General features: G+C 41.9%; 1 pseudogene; it reads right to left on the bottom strand.

The window, feature by feature from the left end:
- Positions 1-19,191: 19,191 nt before the first annotated feature.
- On the bottom strand, positions 19,192-19,609 carry LOC102238777 (annotated as a pseudogene).

Here is a 19,609-nt window from a genome sequence, read left to right on the forward strand (position 1 = left end):
TATAGAAATAATATTTATGAGCTTTAGGTTTCCATGCATAATTTTAATTTTTAAAAATTTAATACAGTTTTCATTCCTGCTGGCTATGTGTGAGGGTTCCGCCTTCTTGACATTCTCAGTGAGACTGCTTCTGAAAGGGTGAGGACTACGCCCTCCATCTTACCCTGGGTCCTCCATTTTTGGGCAGCCATGTGCTCAGCAAGGCTTCTTCCCAGAAGCCCAAGCCTCTGCTAGCCACACCCAGGATTTCTTTAAACTAACCAATGACAATCAAGGGAAGTGCGTGCCATAGATATGACCACATCCTGTGTAATGAGACACCGACTTGCGCCTGGCCAATCGGCAGGGCCCACAGTCCTCTCTCCTCCCCTTACTATAAAACCTCTCTTCCCACAGGGCTGGCCCTCTCTCTGCCTCTTGCTGCTGTGTCAGTAAGGAGGGTAAGGGAGCCAAGAATAAAAGACTCTTTGCTTTTGCATCGGACACGGCTGGCTCCCTGGTGTGGTCTATTGGGGATCTTGAAATCTGGGCATAACATATCAAGCACTTCGGTGATATGGTTCTCTTCCCTAGTTTTCATTGTTCTTCAAAACCCTGCTCCAAAGCCACCTTCTTTATGAGAGCTTCCTGGGAACACTGCCCTAATCCCTCAACCCATTTGAATGAGCTGCATCTTCAGCTATGTCTTTGGGGCATGATTCTCTGTTGTTGTTGTTGTTTTTTTATAAGAGAAAATTTACTTAGAAAGTCATAGAGGTGGGAGGAAGGAAGGAAGGAAGGAAGGAAGGAAGGAAGGAAGGAAGGAAGGAAGGAAAAGGAAGTCAAGAGGTGAAAGTGAGCCATAGAAGAAATGGGTTCAGGAAACAAATTACAGAGGCAAAAGAAAGATCCTTGGAGCTCAGGAAAGAGGAAGGGTAAAGCTAACCACGTGCCCAGGGGGAAAGGAGGGGGAGAGGAAAGGGGAGAATCCTCCCAGGCTGGAGTCCTGCTCATGATTCTCTGTTTAGATCACATTGCATCATCAATGTAGTACATTTAGTTGTTTACAATCTTCTTTCCTTGAGATTGGTGGCTAACACTATCTATTTCATTTCTATATTCCAAGTACCTGGGAGAGTGTTCATTGGAAATGCCCTAAATAATCTGTTTCTTATGAATAAAAGAAATGCCAGGCAACATTTGCTAAATTGTTTGTATTTGAGGTAAGTAAAAGCAACGGATGATATTACTCATACTCTTCTCATTTTAATAAGAGTTATATATCTTTCAGATGTGGCTGGAAGAATCTAGAATAGCACCATCCAATCGGTAACTATAGCCATCTGTAATTTTTATTAATTTAAAAAATTATTTAAAATTCCTTTCCCTAGTCAAATTATCCACATGTGGCTAGTGGCTAGTGAGCGAGTGGCACAAATACAGAACATTTCTATCACTGCAGAAAGTTCTGTTGGACAGCATCGATCTAGAATGATTATTGGTACAGATCAGTGGAGTTAAAATAAAGTTTATCTACCTATTCAGAAACCATTGTTGTGAGCACATGAGGATAACACTGATAATAATTTCATCTTAGAGAATGTCTGTGAATGCTTTACATTTAGATATTCAAATTTGGTCAGTGGCCCAGGTTTACAGTAGAAAAGGAAGAGAAAAAAAAAAAGAAGTCGTTGGTAAAACATGTTGGAAATTGCTTTGAGGAAAACCTCAGCAATCAGAATCTTAAAAGTAACTTAACAATTGTCAAAAACAGATCTCTGTAGGCCTTTTGCAATATATACAGAGTAAAAAGTGGGCATATAAAGGCTGGGATTGTAAAAGGGTGTTCATTCATTTGTGAGTTTGTATTGTAATTTTCCTGACATGTATGTCAACTTAAAAAATAGGATATGCCTTTAAATAAGAGAAGAAATTTACCATACATTTTCAGACATTTGATAAACACATCATCATGCACATTTCTTTTTAGAGAAGAGTTTACAATTTTTTTTACAATAATTTTTATTGACTGAGGTTTTTTTATTGTCTAAAGTTTGAGAGTTTGCATTTTAAGAATAAATATTAATGGCCTAAAAAAACACTGCTTTGAAGAAGGTAAAGAGAAGTGTATACAGGGACATTGTATACAGTGAAAAGCAAGAGGATCATATATCTTGTATCATTTAACCTGGATTCCTAGGATGCAAACTTTTCCAGGCTTTTTGAGGAGAGAGAAATATTTCAGAACTAGAGGCCCAGTGCACGAATTCGTGCACTGGTGGGGTCCCTCAGCCTGGCCTGCACCCTCTCACAATCCAGGACCCCTCGCAGGATGTCGGGCTGCCAGTTTCGGCCTGGTCCCTGCAGCCCAGGCGCAGCCCAGGCCGAGGGACCCCACTGGTGCACGAATCCATGCATTGGGCCTCTAGTATACATATAAGATCTTTGGTTAATCTCTTCCCACCCTCCTCCCTCCTCCCTTCCCTCTGAAATTCATCAGTCTGTTCCATATTTCCATGCCTGTGCATTGAGTGTCTGCCCCCTGGTGGTCAGTGCATGTCATAGCTACTGGTTGAACAGTCGAATGGTTGAAAGGTCACTTAGGCTTTTATATATCTAGATGTTTGATTAAAAACTATAAGAAAGTCTCTCAGTGTGTCATAACTTACTGGTACCAATGAGAGTCAGCACTTTTCCCAATGATTTCTCCTCACTCTTTCAGCCCACTCCCTAAATCTAGGTATTCCTCACGGTTTTCTCAGACCCTCTTTTTTCTGTCTGGCCTGTCTCCCTGGACCCCTAGCCATATCACACAACTCCTAATTCCAACATCCCTCCAAGGTAATGACTACTGAATCATCTTTCCCATGCTGAGCTCTGTGTATAGAGGGACAATGTGTGCAGGCCAGTACAACAGGCCCAAGGACCATCTTTGAGCAGCCAAACTCTAGGGCCAGGCAGTAAATATTTTCAATTTTGCGGGCCATTCAGTCTCTGCCCTAATTACTCAATTCTGTTAATGTAGCATGAGAGCAGCCACAGACAATATGTCCTTGAATGGCCATGGCTGTGTTCCAATAGGATTTTACCTATTGGATTTAGTTACAGTTCACTGATTTAGTTACAGTTCGCTGATTCCTGTTGATCCCTGATTTTTGAGCAAGAAGCCTTCAGAATCTGCTTGGAGAGAGAGAAGGGAATGAGGGGTTGGGAAGAACAGAGTGCTTTCCTCCCACTCATTCCAATCAGAGCAATTTAACTTTTTAAAAAATATATATGTTTATTGATTCCAGAAAGGGAGAGGAAGAGATAGAAGCACCAATAATGAGAGAGAACCACCTCACACGCCCCCCACTGGGGACCAAGCCCACAACCAGGTCATATGCCCCTGACCGGAATCAAACCTGGGACCCTCTAGTCTGCAGGCCAACACTCTATCCCAGCGGTTCTCAACCTGTGGGTCGCGACCCCTTTGGGGGTCGAATGACCCTTTCACAGGGGTCGCCTAAGACCATCGGAAAACACATATATAATTACATGTTGTTTTTGTGATTAATCACTATGCTTTAATTATGTTCAATTGTAACAATGAAATTGGGGGTCACCACAACATGAGGAACTGTATTAAAGGGTCGCGGCATTAGGAAGGTTGAGAACCACTGCTCTATCCACTGAGCCAAACCAGCTGGGCAAGAGCAATTTAACTTTAACTTATTTTGTTTACAAAGCTGAATATGTTTAATCAAAAGTAACGAATGTTTAATCAAACTTTCTGAAATATTTTTTCTCTCTTCCGAAAGCCTGGAAAAGTTTGCATCCTAGGAATCCAGGTTAAATGATACAAGATATATGATCCCCTTGCTTTGCACTGTATACAATGTCCCCATATTACTACTTTGGCAGAGAAGATGGATCAACGCAGACAGTGGTTAGATTGAGGAAGATGACAGTTTCATACCGAGAATGAACTTCAGAGAACATGCAGATGAGATGTTTCCAAATACAACTGCCCACTTCTGACCATGTCACTTCTCAAACTTCAGTGATTCCTGTGAGCCATTCTAATCTACCCACCTCCTTCATCTCACCCTACTAGCATCTAACATACCATCTAGATCAGCCGTACGGGGCTCTATGTATGATACTCCCCAAAGATGCTTTCACTGCTGTCTTTCTGTGTGTTCTCCCCTTGACTGGGATGCCCTCTCCCTCCCTCCCCACCTTTCCACTTGGTGAAATCGGACAAATGGTCTACTCTTGTCGCTACCCGTGTCAAATAGAGACAAGGTTGAATCTTTATGTTGTGCTTTTAAAAAAAATATATGTTTTTATTAATTTTAGAGAGAGAGGAAGGGAGAGGGATAGAGAGACAGAAACATCGATGAGAGAGAAACATCAATTGGCTGCCTCCTGTAGGATCCCCTACTGGGGATCAGGTCACAACCCAGGCATGTGCCCTGACCGGGAATTGAACTGTTACCTCCTGCTTCAAGGTTATCATTTCAGATGGCCAGCAATCCAAGAGAGCTTCAAGCGAAATACCCTGAAAGAAACTGCTCTGACATTTCAAGCCAGCCCTTATATAGGGTGGGAAAAAAAGAATAAAACTTAAAACTAAGTGCGTCCCCAGGGTCTGTTTTTTATCATTGTCCTTGCAAAGATTACCCCGGGACACTGCCTCCCTTCAGATAAGTCCTGTCCTTAAAATGTATCTTCTTTTCTGAGTAATGGACCCATCTGGTCGTCAGGCCGCCTTATCTTTACAGCCCTGTTTTTCTTCTTACAACTCGTCCTCCAGTTTCCCAGGCTCTGTAAGAAAAATCTCTTTTCTGTGTGCATAGCTATAAACAACTGTGATTCTATTTCTATTCCGTGCCCCTCCCTATCACTTGCTCTGTGGAATCGTCTATGATTTCAGTACCCAGAAGCAGTCTCCTCTCTGTTCCTGTGTAATTTTTTTCATGCAGCTTTTATGTCCCCAGGTCGCAGTTCCCCAGCTGGATTAATATGCTCCTTATAGGCCCAAAATCACATTTTACAGACCTTTCCACCCAGCACAGGCACAGATCAGTACCACATCCATAGCAGCCATATGAGCTCTTTATTTGGATGCCAAGAGCATCCTACCTGCCTAAATATGTCTTCACCTGCCTGACATCTTCTCACTTCTCCCCTCCCCGCTGCCTGCTGAAGGCCTCAGTTAGAATGCACAGGTGTTTCCCATTGTTCTGAGACGTAAGAATACCTGGTTGATGCTTGGGAGCTGAGCCAATAAGACCCAGGTAAACTTGCAGGGAAAGGAACATGAGAAAGGGAGGGATTGAGAGGGAAAGACAAGTCCAGAAGCCTTGGGTGATCGGCAGACAGAAGGCCTCCGGCCCAGGTGGGCAAGGTCCAGGCTGAGGCATTTGCCAGGGTTTTGAGAGACAATGTCATGCAGTGGGGAGAGAACAGCAAGCCTTGGAAATGGACACACCCGAGCTTAAAATTTACAGCTCTTCAACTTTGGGTGGATATGCCACCCTCTAAGTCAGCGGTTCTCAAAATATCTGTGGGAAGGGAACTGTGTGGCTAGAGACAAAAATGGTAGGGAGACTGTCACTGAGTTCCCTTCTCTGAGTTTTGAATATCAGATGAAAAGTGTGCAATACCTATTCAAAAGTAAATTTAAAAAACCAAACGGGGCTCTCAGAGTCTGCCTCTTTTGCAACTAGGATAGTGAGTGTTAAGTTGCAGAACTTGCTGCGTGCGGCTCTTGGTTAGCAAGGAAGTCGATGTCCAGCTTCGTGATCTGGGGCATCGTGGGGCTGAACCAACCCCGCAGCGACAAGCTGGCTCTGTCCGCTTGAGGACGTTCTTAGCTATGAGCCAAAGGACAGTGGTTTCCATTTCTGCATCTCGGGAAGCAACTCTGTTGGGAAGCCCAGAGGAATGAGGGGCTTGGAGGTAGACTGGAGGTCTGGTCCACAGCTGCAGGCTGGCATTAAAGGAGGCAGACGGAGATAGGGAGTGAAGCGCTGCACCTCATGACGTGGGCATAGTCCTGTGTAATTAATAGATTACATACTCCAGACTTTATAGTTTACATAGTGCTTATATACATTGCCTCCTTTGAGCCACACATCTGTCCTAGGAGGTAAGTGGGCATGGATTTTGTCCTGTTTTATCAAAGAGGAAACTAAGTGATGATCATGAGATACATCTTTCAGATATCCTTCCAGTTCCATGAAGCAATGGACTGAGTTCTGTAAGGCCTTAAGTCCATCAGTGTGTTCTGTCTGAGGCCATGCTACCTATGGATGGTCTGCTCCCAGTCAGTGGGGAGTGGAGCAGGGATATTAGGGATATTGAGGCAGGCCCATTCTTTGGAAATGTGGGACTCCTCTGCTGGCTTGAGTACTCCCCAACAGCCTTGCTGAACTTACCCCGGAGTACACCGCAATCCCATAAGCTTCCACCCAACTTTCCTTCCCTCTCTTCTTCACTCCTGGCGAGGCCTGCGTCAGTCCCATGGCTCTCCCAGCCTCTCCTGGCTCTGTCCCATTTCCTCTTAGAGGCATTTCCTGCAAGTTAATACCGTTTTGGCATAAAACATAGATCTGGGTGGTTCCAGGCTGTGCTTCTCATAAATGCTCTTTTTAATGTCTTTCTTTTCATGAACTTCAACTTGAGTCACCAGATAGGCCCATCCTTTTTTTCTACCAGCTTGCTATCCTTTTTAATACTTTATTATTAAAAATATTTATGTGTATTTGATTATGTCTGGCATATTCCATAGGCATATGAATGAAAATTATTTTATCTTGTCAAATATGTAATGGTGCTTTATTAAATTATGTAACTAACTTTATAAAACAGTTCACAAAGCTTGCTGTTTATGTGCAGACTGGACGTTTCTTTTGTTGTTCTTTGTTTAATCATTTGTCCTCCACCATTCCCCAGCTTCAGTTTTCATTGTCCTTATTAATTCTCTAGGGTTTATAATTATGCTGGCCAACCTAGAGATTCTAGGAATTTATGTAGACCAGAAGAACTAACATTTGTAGGTAGCCCTTATAGTCTCGCAGGAAATATCAAAATCCCACAAGTGCTAGTCTAAGGAGGAAGCTCTTTAAGTCTGTTGAACTGGTGTCACCAGGAGAATGGGGGCATTGTAGGCTGTGAGCAGGATGCCATTTAACACCGGGAGGGGAGGAGGCAGAGGAATCAGCAGGCTTTTCTAGGTCCTTCCTGGAATTGGCTGACCACAATCTGGCTGGCTATTTGCCGAGTTCCCAGGACTCTATCAGGAGTTCATTCTGAATAAACAGAATAATTGTCAGAACAATTAGGCCTTCATTCCTAAAGTGTGCTTGGCTGAGAAAGAAAGCAGGAACCCCTCAGGGGCCAATATTCTAGGAGTGATTGACCCATAAGTGGTGTGTGGAAGAGGGCTAGAGAGTAAGGAGAGTGGAGAGGATTTTGAAGCAACTAGAATAAACTGTGTCCGTGGAAACAATCCTCATGACAGCAGATGTATCATAATAATGCTTATTTTCTGCTCATCTATTCCTATGGAGACAAGAGGTGTGGCTGGAGAGTAGAAGGAGAGTACCAAAGCCAGAGCCAAATTGAGAGCTTGGCCAGCAATACTTGATGTGGTGAAGAATATCTTTAAAGAACTGTGTAGCCATGATCAGTGTGGCTCAGTTGGTTGGGCATCGTCCCATGCACCAGGAGGTTGCCAGTTCGATTCCCAGGCAAGGGCACATGCCTGGGTTTCAACTCCATTCCTAGTAGGGAGCATGCAGGAGGCAGCCGATCAACATTTCTCTCTCATTGATGTGTCTGTCTCTCTCTCCCTTTCCCTTCCTCTCAACAAACTATCCTTCAAAAAAAAAAAAGAACTGTGTATATAAGCAGAGTGGTGATTAGCAGGAATCAGTACCTTAAGCACATGTATCCTTGTGCATGCATACACACAGGGAGTAAGGGGTGGGAGTGGGGATGAAGGGAAAGAATGAACAATATTACCTTGTCCCTTTGTAACAGTCAAGTCCTCAGATATTAACTATATGTTGGGCTCTTCAAGAGCAGGAGTCATATATTTTTTCTCTGTTGTGTCCCAGTGTTTCCCAGCACAGAGATGCATGCATAGCAGGGCCTCCTTGAATACAGTGTGTTGCTCTTTTGGGTGTCAAAGAAAATGGGTTCTTGGCTTCCTGGCAATATGTCCTTGTATCCCCAGGAGCTCAAAGTTTCCCACCTTACCTCTAACAATCTTCCTCCAGTCTGCCTAACAGTCCAGTTCTACCCGATGCATTTGATTAAGCATGCTGTTTATAGTTGCCAACAGTCAATACTAGATTAAACCCCCTATGGCCATTAGCCGCTTTCTGAAAGGACTGGGGAATCAACTGTAAACAATTGATGTCGGGTGGGCAGTGGGAGTAGGTGCTTGGAGGTGGTGGTAGGCAAGGACCTGAAGGGAAAGTGCTCATTCTGATGGGTGAAGACAGTACCAGCACACCCAAGGGAATGAGTCACTGGAAAAGGAAGCCCAGGGGCTTCTACTTTTTCCAAGATTTTTATATCTGCGTAATTTCCTACCTATTCAGAGAATTGGTAAAGAGCTGCCAGATTTCCTCAGGGACTCTCACAGCTGCTTGGAGATTGTACTGGGGATTCTCAAAGATAGGAATATCACAAGGAAGTCTGGCATTAAAGTAATGATGGTAATATGTGATCCATTGTTAAGTGATATGCAAGCTTCTTTTTAAATATTAACCTTGTATCCTGTGTGGGGGAGGAATAAACTTTCCTCTACTCTTAAGGTTCTTTTGGCTATTCTAATAATGGAATAGACGTGAGATAGATTAATGAGAGAAAATAACCCAATTTAATATGTACATATGTATGGGAATGCCACATGCATGAGATAGTCAGAGGCCCCACATACACGAAAGGTTCAAAGATAAGAAAGTGAGGTTGAGATATATTCTGAGCTACACATGAAGTAATGTGTCTTGGGGGCTTCCAAGGGTCATTGCAGAATGATAAGAAGAGCAGATGTTTAGTAAATAGAAGTTTGCCCTGCTGTATAGTGGGTCAATTATTATGGGCAAGATCCCTAACTCAAATTCTTTTTTTTAATTTTTTATAATTTTTTTTTGGTGTGTGTGTGTGTGTGTGTGTGTGTGTGTCAACTCAAATTCTTTTAAGAGTTAAAGGGAGGGGCAAAAGTTTCTCTAGAGTCTGAAGATCAAATTGCCCTTAACTCAAAACAATCCACATACCACAGAAGCACATCTTGGGGTGACTAGCTCTGAACCCCTACAACTGCAACCATCTTTGTGATAATTGTTAGTTGCAGGAATTCTTTTGTCAATTATTTTGGATCTTCTACATAGACTATCATGTCATCTGTGAATGGAGAAAATTTTATTTCTTCCTAATCTGTATACCTTTTATTTTATTTTCTTGTCTTATTGCATTAGCTAAAACTCTAAGTACAATGTTAAAAGGGAATGGTGAGAGGGGGCATCCTTACCTTGTACCTGATCTTAGTGGGAAAGCTTCAAGTTTTTCACATTATTATGCTTTTTGTTTTTTAATTTTCTGTTATGCTTTCTGCTTCTAAAAGTAGAAATAGCCCTGGCCAGATTTGCTCAGTGGATAGAGCATCAGCCTGCAGACCGAAGAGTCCCAGGTTCCGTTCTAGTCAAGGGCACGAACCTTGGTTGTAGGCTCCTCCCCAGCCCCAGCTCTGTTTGGGCAAGTGGAGGAGGCAACCAATTGATGTGTTTCTCTCACATCTTTATTACTCTCTGTCTTTCCCTCTCTCTTCCATTCTCTCTAAAAATCAATGGAAGACTATCCTCAAGTGAGGATTAAAAAATAATAAATAAATAAATAATAAAATAAGATTGTTTTTAAAAAAATAAAAATAGAAATAGAGGCTCATTAAACATTTGCAAATGTTTTAAGAAATATATAAATGAAAAGTAGAAGTTTTTTACAATCTGTGCCCATCTACCCTAAGTTGCCATTTCCAATTGTTGGGCATGTCTCTCAAGATGCTATACTTTGAAATTTTGAAGCAGATTGGGTCTTAACACACACTATCTCTCACCCATCAAAAAAAACACCACAAAACTGTACCACAAACTGAGATTCCTTGGCAGTTTAGAGTATATGTACCAAGTTGTGTGTATGTGTATGTGTGCAAAAGAGAGAGAGAGAGACAGAATAAATGTTATGAAATCACTCTTGCTTCTTTTCTGGGAAATGCTCTTCAGTTCTTGATTTTTATCTTTCATAGGAAATTGTGTAGTCAGATCATTTCTTTAATGAGAATATGTTAAAATGTAGTTCAATCCCAGAATGTCCTTATCAGAATTATCCAAGAAATAATAAAATAAAAGACTAGTTATGAGTTATGAGCCACATATGCACTCACCTGTTGGAGAGCTGGCTAGGTATGGTTTCTGCCCAAGGATCTCTGTAGTTCTTATGAGCACATGAAGAAAAGGAGCCATGTCTTAGATGTCCAGGAAGGAATGGTAGCTTGAGAACTCCATTTGTAAATGAGTGTTTGGAAACCTGCCATTTAAACTTAGAACCACTCATGGAAGTGAAACTGTGTGCCTTTGGGGATGTACCACCCACCAAGCAGTTGCAGCGATTGGTGCTGGCTAGTTCCATGTGTGTGTCCTAGGAGAAGACATTTGCAGAGGCCCAGCAGGTGACTAGGAATGGGTCCTGTGATACTGTAGCTGACGCTGCTCAGTTTATGGTCCCAGACTCCCATCCTCACTTTTTCAGAACATTTGAGAGACTATGTCTTGGTTCATCAATTAGTCTTGCAATTCTGAAACACCCTAACTGGCCATCTCCAAGCAATTGTGGGAGTTCTTGATTCAGGTATATGTGTGAAAGTTCACAGTTGGATTTTCTAGAACAGGTAAACAGCACCTGTAATCAAGCTGTGAGGTAGAATTTAGCAATCAAGATTGACTCCTCTGGCTAGTTGTTTAGTTTTTGGGCATTAATTACAATTTAATAAAAATATTAACTAAAAAAAACAACCTTTTTATTCGGTCACAAGTAATATATGTTTATTTTAGAGAATAAAGATAAACAATAAGAAGAAATGAGCTCTAATTCTTATACATGATAACTATAATTAACATTTTTGTACATTTCCTTTTAAAATCCCCATACTTTAATAAGCTTTCAATAAATAAGATATTTTATAGATAGGTGAGATAGTTTTTCTCTCTTTTATTTCAATTTAGGGATAGCTATGATGTTTCTTTCCTCGTTTCTCTGTTTTTTTCTTTACAGAAATATTTTATTAATTCATAAATTTCAAAATCATTTGACCATGAATTATTTTTATTCAATCCTATGGTAACCTTGGATGGTTTTAGTTTGCTAAAGACAAACATGAAAATGTCTGGAACCTTAGAAAAGTGATGTTGTTATCTTAGATGCCATTCTTACAAGCATAACTTTGTGACTTTTTTCCATTTCAGTGTCCTAACATTTGAAGATCATCAAAGACATACTGATTTGTGTGTTTTTTGTACACATATGTTAAATAATATTAGGATTACTCAATACCATTATCATCTTAAATTTTAGATCAACTCTGAATTCTTTTTTTTTTAATATATATTTTTATTGATTTCAGAGAGTGAGATAGAAACATCAATGAGGAGAGAGAATCATTGATCAGTTGCCTCCTGCACACCCCCTACTGGGGATCAAGCCTGCAACCCAGGCATGTGCCCTTGACCAGAAACGAATCCGGGACCCTTTAGTTCACAGGCCGATGCTCTATCCATTGAGCAAAACCATCTAGGGCTCAACTCTGAATTCTTGATGAATTTCATAACACTTATGTTATGAAACATTTAGTGTTGCTCTGCATGTCTGCTGAACTTTGGATGATGATATAGCCCTCTGTCTTAGTGAAGCTTTTTGGGAATTTTAAAAAATTAAATATCAAACTATGGAACTTTGAAGTGGCTCAGATAAAAGAAATGACTCATAGTGGTGATGACAAAAATTGATCCTGACTTTGAGGGTTTCATTACTCAGCTCAGAGAGTGGGATAATTCTGGAAACGGCCCTGGTACTAGTTAGTAAAGTCATGTTTCCCAACATCCTCAGTTGTTGAGTCATTAAGGACTGCTAATGTTGGCTTTGTCAGAAGCCAACCTAGGAAAAGAATCTTTGCCAAATCCAGTTCCAGAGCTGGAATGTGGGTGTTGACAGTAAATAGAATAGCTAAGTCAACTCCTGAAACTTTTTGCTCAGTCATCTTTCCAAAATTAACATACTTAAACAAAACCAAAAACAAATCTCCTCTCCCACCTTGCTCTGGACCTATAAGAGGACTCAGAGAAAGGAAGGATCAGGCATCTTCACAACAGGAAACTAGGCCAAAAGGACGAGTTCCGAGGGTGGCTGCCCACAGCTCTTGCCTCTCACAAAACTGCTGAAGCAGCCATCTGAGGAGAAGGTGCTTGGCTGAGGATCTGTGCCCAGGCCGTTTCCATGCACACAGAATCATGCAGCAACTCACTGGGTTACTAGTAAATAACCACCAGGGTCTCCTCCTGCTCTTAAATTCTAGCGCTGTCATCTGGGCTTTTTGGCCTCAAATCAAAATGACCTAATTATGGTCCTAAGTCTTGAGAAAGAGCACAAAAAGAAATAAACATGTTGTCCACAAGCCTGGGGACTGATACATAAGTAGCATATGGGAGGGTGTGTGTGTGTGTGTGTGCGTGTGTGTCAGACTTTCTTAACTTCATATAGACTTCTTGCCCACCTACCAAGCAAAATTCCACCCCCCTCCCCTTACTGGGGATTGAGCCACAACCTAGGCATGTGCCCTGACCCAGAATCGAACTGTGACTTCTTGATTCATAGGTTGACGCTCAATCACTGAGCCACACCGGCTGGGCCATTCCCCCTTGCTCTTTATTTTAACATTCATTCAACAAACATTTTCTGGGAACCTTTAGACAGTTATCCTTTGGAGACATGATGTAGTTGAAAGAGCTTTGTCTTCAAAGGCTATCGACCCAACTCTATCACGTACAAGCCGGTTAACCTTGGACAAAAGAGTTTGAGTCAGCGCACAGAATAGGAATAGCATGTCCTTCCTACTTTGTATGAGAATATATTTTGCAAATTATTTTTTAAAATTTTAAATTAACTTCTAAATACCCCTAGGAGAGGGAAGTTAATAAACTAGTCTTTAGCATTCTGGCTTGAATTTGTTTATAAAGTGTATTTGAATTTTTAGTCTAGAGCACAGGTTTATTAGGGTTGGAGTGCGTTAGGGAGGCTGCTGCAGCAAGGAGACTCAAAGCAGGCAATGAGCACCAGGGGAAAGGAGGGTCGTCTAAGGAGGAGCAAAGGGGCTGAAAGAGCAGCTGAAGGGGCCTCGGATAGTACTTTGACCTCTTTGATTTTACTGTGGTCAGGCCTGATTGTCAGTGACCCGATACACAGTGCACTGTGGCCTCCAGGCAGAGCTGCGAGGTTACCAGGTACAAAGGCCATGCTCCCAACTCATACCAAGATGCGGCTCTGGGCCTTGACGTTGGGAATCAGTTCTCTTTCTAGTGTTAGGCTGGCCAGTAAGCTTGAGTTAGAGTTTAAATTAATGTTTGTGTTATAAAGGACTAATAATTTGATGAAACGGATTTATTGTTGAGGTATATTTTTTTATACATTCTGGAAAGGCATCTCAGGTTCTGGTTTCAATTCTGCCAGCGGTGGTGCCTTAGGCCAGGCAGTTAGGCTTTCTGCTTTCATTTCATGGCACATATAACCTAATCACTAAAATTCTGTGGCACACCATAAAGTATATTTTTTGCTGATGTGACAAAAATAGGTATAATTTTGATTCATTCACACCACACAGCTATTCAACATTGTGTTGGCTGTTACCACTTTTTATTTTTTAATCTAAGGGAAAAGAGGTCAGTGCCACTGACTAGTCAGGTATTGCCTGTTTAAAAAGTTCTTGTAGCACACCAGTTGAAAATTGCTGCCTTAATGCAAATCACTCAGCTGCTTTGTTCGTCAGAAGAGTATAGTAAACGCAGTGTTTGTTAAAGTATAGTTCTTGGTCTACCTGCATCAGAATGTCCTGGGATACTTTTTAAACATTTCTGGACTATTTCCTAAATCAGATAAATCAATCTCTTGGGATGAGGCCCCAGAATCTATCTATCTATCTATCTATCTATCTATCTATCTATCTATCTATAGCTATAGCTATATCTATATCTACACCTACACCTACATCTACATCTACATCTACATCTATATCTATATCTATATCTATATCTATTTTAATATATTTTTATTGATTTCAAAGAGTAAGGAAGAGGGAGAGAGAGATAGAAACATCAATGATGAGAGAGAATCATTGATCGGCTGCCTCCTGTACAGCCCACACTAGGGATCGAGCCCGCAATCGTGCCCTTGACCAGAATCAAACCTGGGACCCTTCCATACACAGGCTGATGCTTTATCCCAGTGATTCCCAAAGTGGGCGCTACCACCCCCTGGTGGGCGCTGCAGCGATCCAGGGGGGGGCGGTGATGGCCACAGGTGCATTTGTTTTAACTTTTTTTGTATTACCTTTCTATTCTGAGTTCAATAAATAGTTTCATAATTTCAAACTTCAATGTTTCTAATTTACACCTTTCTTTACTATATTTTACGAAAAAGGTAGAAACATTAATACATATATCTTTCTGTTTAATTGCTATTAAAATTTAAAAAAAAATTAATTTCCAGGGGGCGCTGAGTAATATTTTTTCTGGAAAGGGGGCGGTAGGCCAAATAAGTTTGGGAACCACTGCTTTATCCACTGAGCAAAACCAGCTAGGGCCAGAATCTATATTTTTAACAAGTGTCCCAGGCCACTGTCATGCACACAGGGACCCACCAGATGGGACCATCAATAGGATCTCTTTCTACTCTCCCTTCCTTTCTTGTAGGGAAGCATGGGAGACGTGATTGGAAAGTTTGCAAGGAGGAAAATTCCAAAAAAAGGAGTGGACTGAAGGTGGCCGCCCTGTTTATCGGAATTCCGATTTAGGGGAGTTTGGCTGAAGGCAGCTGCCCCTTATTGTTCCTTGACCTTTCCAAACAAGTCTGTGGACCCTGGGTGTTCACCAGAATCTTTATGCTTAATCTCTAGGTGTCCTTGCTTAAAGGACACTGCAGACACACGTGTCCTCCCAAGAATACTTACCCTATTGCTTGTATCTAAAAGATAAACTTTATCTCAAACTGCTGTTACAATAAAAGCCTGAAGAGGCAGGCGACCGAGGTTGTCTGGTTCCTTTAGCCAGGCAGTCCCTTAGCTCTCTCTTTCAGAGCAATCCTGTGTCTGAGTAATCACTCATCCATCGCTCAGGGTCTGCTGGTCAGCCCCGGCATTCTTTCTCTAAAGTCAATAAACATATCCTCAGGTGAGGATTAAAAAAACCAGAATGGCAGAGAATCAGGTTCAGGGGTGATTGGGCAGGTAGATTAAGGGGGTCATCCAAGAGGTTCTTCCTTCGGATGACCAGTTTGCATGGAGTTTGAACTGGTCAAAACAGAAGTCATCTGGCCTCATGACTCATTACTTGTGACCCATTATCTTTGTCTCTGGTCCATGAGAAAGGTAGCTTTCTAGCTCAGGTAAAAAGAGGAAATGAACATAGTAATATTTTTCCTCTGTTTGCATGAGGCTGTGACAAGGAAGTAGGAAAAGGCATCTGTCTCATTTGAGATAATGTTTAAAGAAGGGCATTGTAAAGCTATAAACAAGGTAAGGTATTGTTATTTTTTGAAATAAGATAATTCAGTTGACCCTAGCCAGTTTGGCTCAGTGGATAGAGTGTCAGCCTGTGAACTGAAGGGTCCCAGATTCGATTCCGGTCAAGGGCACATGCCCAGGTTGCAGACTCGATCCCCAGTAGGAGGCGTGCAGGAGGCAGCCGATCAATGATTCTCTCTCATCATTGAAGTTTCTATCTCTCTCTCCCTCTCCTTTCCTCTCTGAAATCAATAAAAATATATTTTTTTAAAAAAAAGATAATACAGCTGGAAGGAACCCTAGATATCCTTCTACTCCTTTATCTTCCAGGCTCTGAGGCCTATGAGAGTCCCTTGTATTTATCACTTAAGAGCAAACACTGTGTAGAGGTGTGCAGCATAGATTGTCACATTCGCCTGGTTTGAAGCCACCTACTAGTCTGTGACCTTAGAGCCAAGGAAGACCTTACAGACACGAAGACCTGAGTCATACGGAGTGAGCAGAGTTTGCCAGATGGTGTGAGGGTTCAGAACAGGCCTTCCCAAAATGGGCCACTTTGGCATGTGAATTCTTTTGAGCAGAAGGCAGGCTCATGAGAAACTTTTACATCTCCCTTAAAGAATTTAAATTAGGGGACTTGCCCACAATAAGAGTTGTCTCCAGAAATAACTTTTTAAAAATATATATATTTTTAAAATTAATTTCAGAGAGGAAGGGAGAGGGAGAGAGAGATAGAAACATCAATGATGAGAGATTATCATTGATTGGCTGCCTCCTGCACGCCCCACACTGGGCATGTGCTCTGACCTGGGCATGTGCTCTGATAGGGTATACAACCGTGACGTCCTGGTTCATAGGTTGAAGCTCAACCATTGAGCCACACTGGCCAAGCCAGAAATAACTTTTTATGACTTTTCTATAGGGTAGGGCAAACTACTAATTTCTAAACATCTCTTATCATCCTGCAATGACCCTTCCAAGCCCCCAAGGCCCCATACCTCATCCTTAGTGCAGAATGCCATATATACCTCATCTTAACTTTCCGTCCCTGAACCCTCATGTATGTGGGGTTCCCATACATATGTATGTAATTAAATTTGGTCATTTTCTGTTGTTAACCTGTCTTGTGTCTGTCTGATTAGTAGACCAGCTGAAAGAACCTTGAGGGTAGAGGAAATTTTCTTCCTCCCCCAAAGTGGGCAGACAGTCCCGACAAAGGGAATGGGGGTATGTCCAATAAGAGAGGTATGAGAGGGAGAGAGCGCTTCGTGGAGGAGCAGATGCAGGTGGATGTAGCTGGAGCACATAATGCTAATGGGAGAGGGAAGTAAAGATTGGGGCTGTAGGAGGAAGGAGGAGTTACCCTGCCTCTGGAAGAGACAAATTCATTGCCAGATTTTTTCCTTGCTATTTCACTATTTATATATTTTTAATATTTTTATTGATTTTCAGAGAGGAGGAGAGGGGGAGAGATAGAAACAGCAATGATGATAGAGAACCATTGATCGGCTGCCTCTGCATGCCCCCTACTGGGGATTGGGCACACAACCCGGGCATGTGCCCTTAACCAGAATCGAACCCAGGACCCTTCAGTTCACAGTCTGAAGCTCTATCCACTGAGCCAAACCAACCAGGGCTCAGTATCTATTTGTATCATTAATATACCAAAGAAGGCTGAGTTGCTACAAACTTTAGGGAATGTGTCTTTGTCAACTACTCTCCCATACTTTGTAGTCCAGGAAGGAAGTCCAGGCAGGGCCTGGGGTATTGCTGGTCTCTTGGAGCCTCCTCTATTTGTCCTGTGAGCTGAGCTCTCTTTAGCACAATGCCCAGCAAGGATGTCTTGGGCAAAAAGGATCTGGGTTTGATTAGAAAACATTAATACAGTATTAGCTACCATTTCTATGTACCTGGCATTATACCGTTGAATGGGCTGATTCATTTAATCCTCACAAAAACCTTATGAAGCGCCACTATTTTCTCTTTTCTCAACTTTTCAAAAATTTTTAAAATAGAAGGATAGCATACATAGCATGTACCTTTATTTATAATGGCAAGGGAAAAACATGAATAAAGCTTCAAATTGACGTGTTCACATTAATATCATTCCTTAAGGACTTGAGAACATAGAAGAGAATTGGACAAAAAAAGTCAAGTCATCTGTGACTGCTTTTTTATTACCAAAATATATAAACCTTTCATCCTAGAGACTGCAAAAGGAAATTAAGTTAATCTTGTAATTCTAGAACAAACTTCATAATGAGGGAGTCTTAAGTTTTCATGGAGTGTGGGATAAAAGGTGATAAAATCATTTAAGACAGTGTTTCTCAAATAGAGCTACTTTCACAGCCATTCTTAGGAGAGGAGGGTTGCAAGTTTTTTATGGCAATATTTTAAATTTAACTTTTGTTCATCATCTAAACAAATTTATACACACTTGTGCAGGAGTACCTGGGCGATCGTCTCACAAAACAGTTGCCACATGATCACAGCATCTGCACGTGTACCTCTGAGCCCTGCAGACCAAGTAAAGACCCACTGTGCTTAACGTTTCATGTGGCACTTCTCAAATCGGCCCTCAGACCCTTCCCAGAATTGTTGAGCATTTCCTATGACCTCTGTGAGTTGTCAAGGTTAAGAACACGAGTTCAGAGCAGTGATTCTCAAGATAGGATGGGGGAGACGCATGGAGTTTGGAAAAGCGCATTCGAAATACCTATTGATTTCAAAATACAAACTATAAATTCACACTCCACAAACTAATTTTTGGGCAGTAGCGTAAAATTAACTATCAATTCATCCTAGGGAGCCTGGGATAAACTGGTTGGGAAACACTGGCTTAGAGGTAGGAGTCCTGGCACAGGAACAATAGTAAGAACCACATGCAAAAGAGAAAGAACTTTTTTGGGTCAATGAGGGAATCCTGAGTCATAACTTGTCACGGTCTATTGAAACCCAAGGGCCAATCCGGAAGAAACCCAAGATGTCCATCCACCATCTCAGACCTGTGGTTTGTGGCAAGTGGGTCCACTTTCAATAGAGTTGAAAGAAGAAAAGCCTGTTTTTGCTGAGAACTCTCCCATTTTTTGGTTTAGATATTTCAGAAGATTAAGTAATCAGTTGCTGGGTAAAGGTTGCCCTAGCCTAGATCATTGATGGCGAACCTTTTGAGCTGGGCATGTCAGCATTTTGAAAAACCCTAACTTAACTCTGGTGCCGTGTCACATATAGGAATTTTTTGATATTTGCAACCATAGTAAAACAAAGACTTATATTTTTGATATTTATTTTATATATTTAAATGCCATTTAACAAAGAAAAATCAACCAAAAAAATGAGTTCGCGTGTCACCTCTGACACGCGTGTCATAGGTTCGCCATCACTGCCCTAGATCCATCCACCAGAAGTGCTGCCACCGTTCACAATGCCATCCAGCTCTCAGGAGAGACATCAGCCTGGGTCTACTCTGTAATTACAGCTGTAGAGCTCTCATTTCTATTAGCCACACCATCAGTTTCCCACTTCTATCCATCTCTACTAGATCACTGCATCCACCTATACACTCTTTACCGATAAAGATTCGAGGTACTGTTCTGGCTCCAGTGAGGTGTTGCTAATAATCTTGAACGCTCTCTGTGTTCCTGGTGACTGTGATATCCACAAATACCAATGACTCTGTTTTGAAGGGTACTGGTAGAGGAGCTCCTCGGTCCATCTGCAGAAGGGGCAGGTGGGCTTCATGACCACCACCATCCTCCCAGGCTTGAGGTGGCTGTCCACAAACTCCTGGGCCGAGCAGGAGGGCTGCAT

The sequence above is a fragment of the Myotis brandtii genome, unplaced genomic scaffold, assembly GCF_000412655.1.
Source record: "Myotis brandtii unplaced genomic scaffold, ASM41265v1 scaffold30, whole genome shotgun sequence".
NCBI lineage: Eukaryota > Metazoa > Chordata > Mammalia > Chiroptera > Vespertilionidae > Myotis > Myotis brandtii.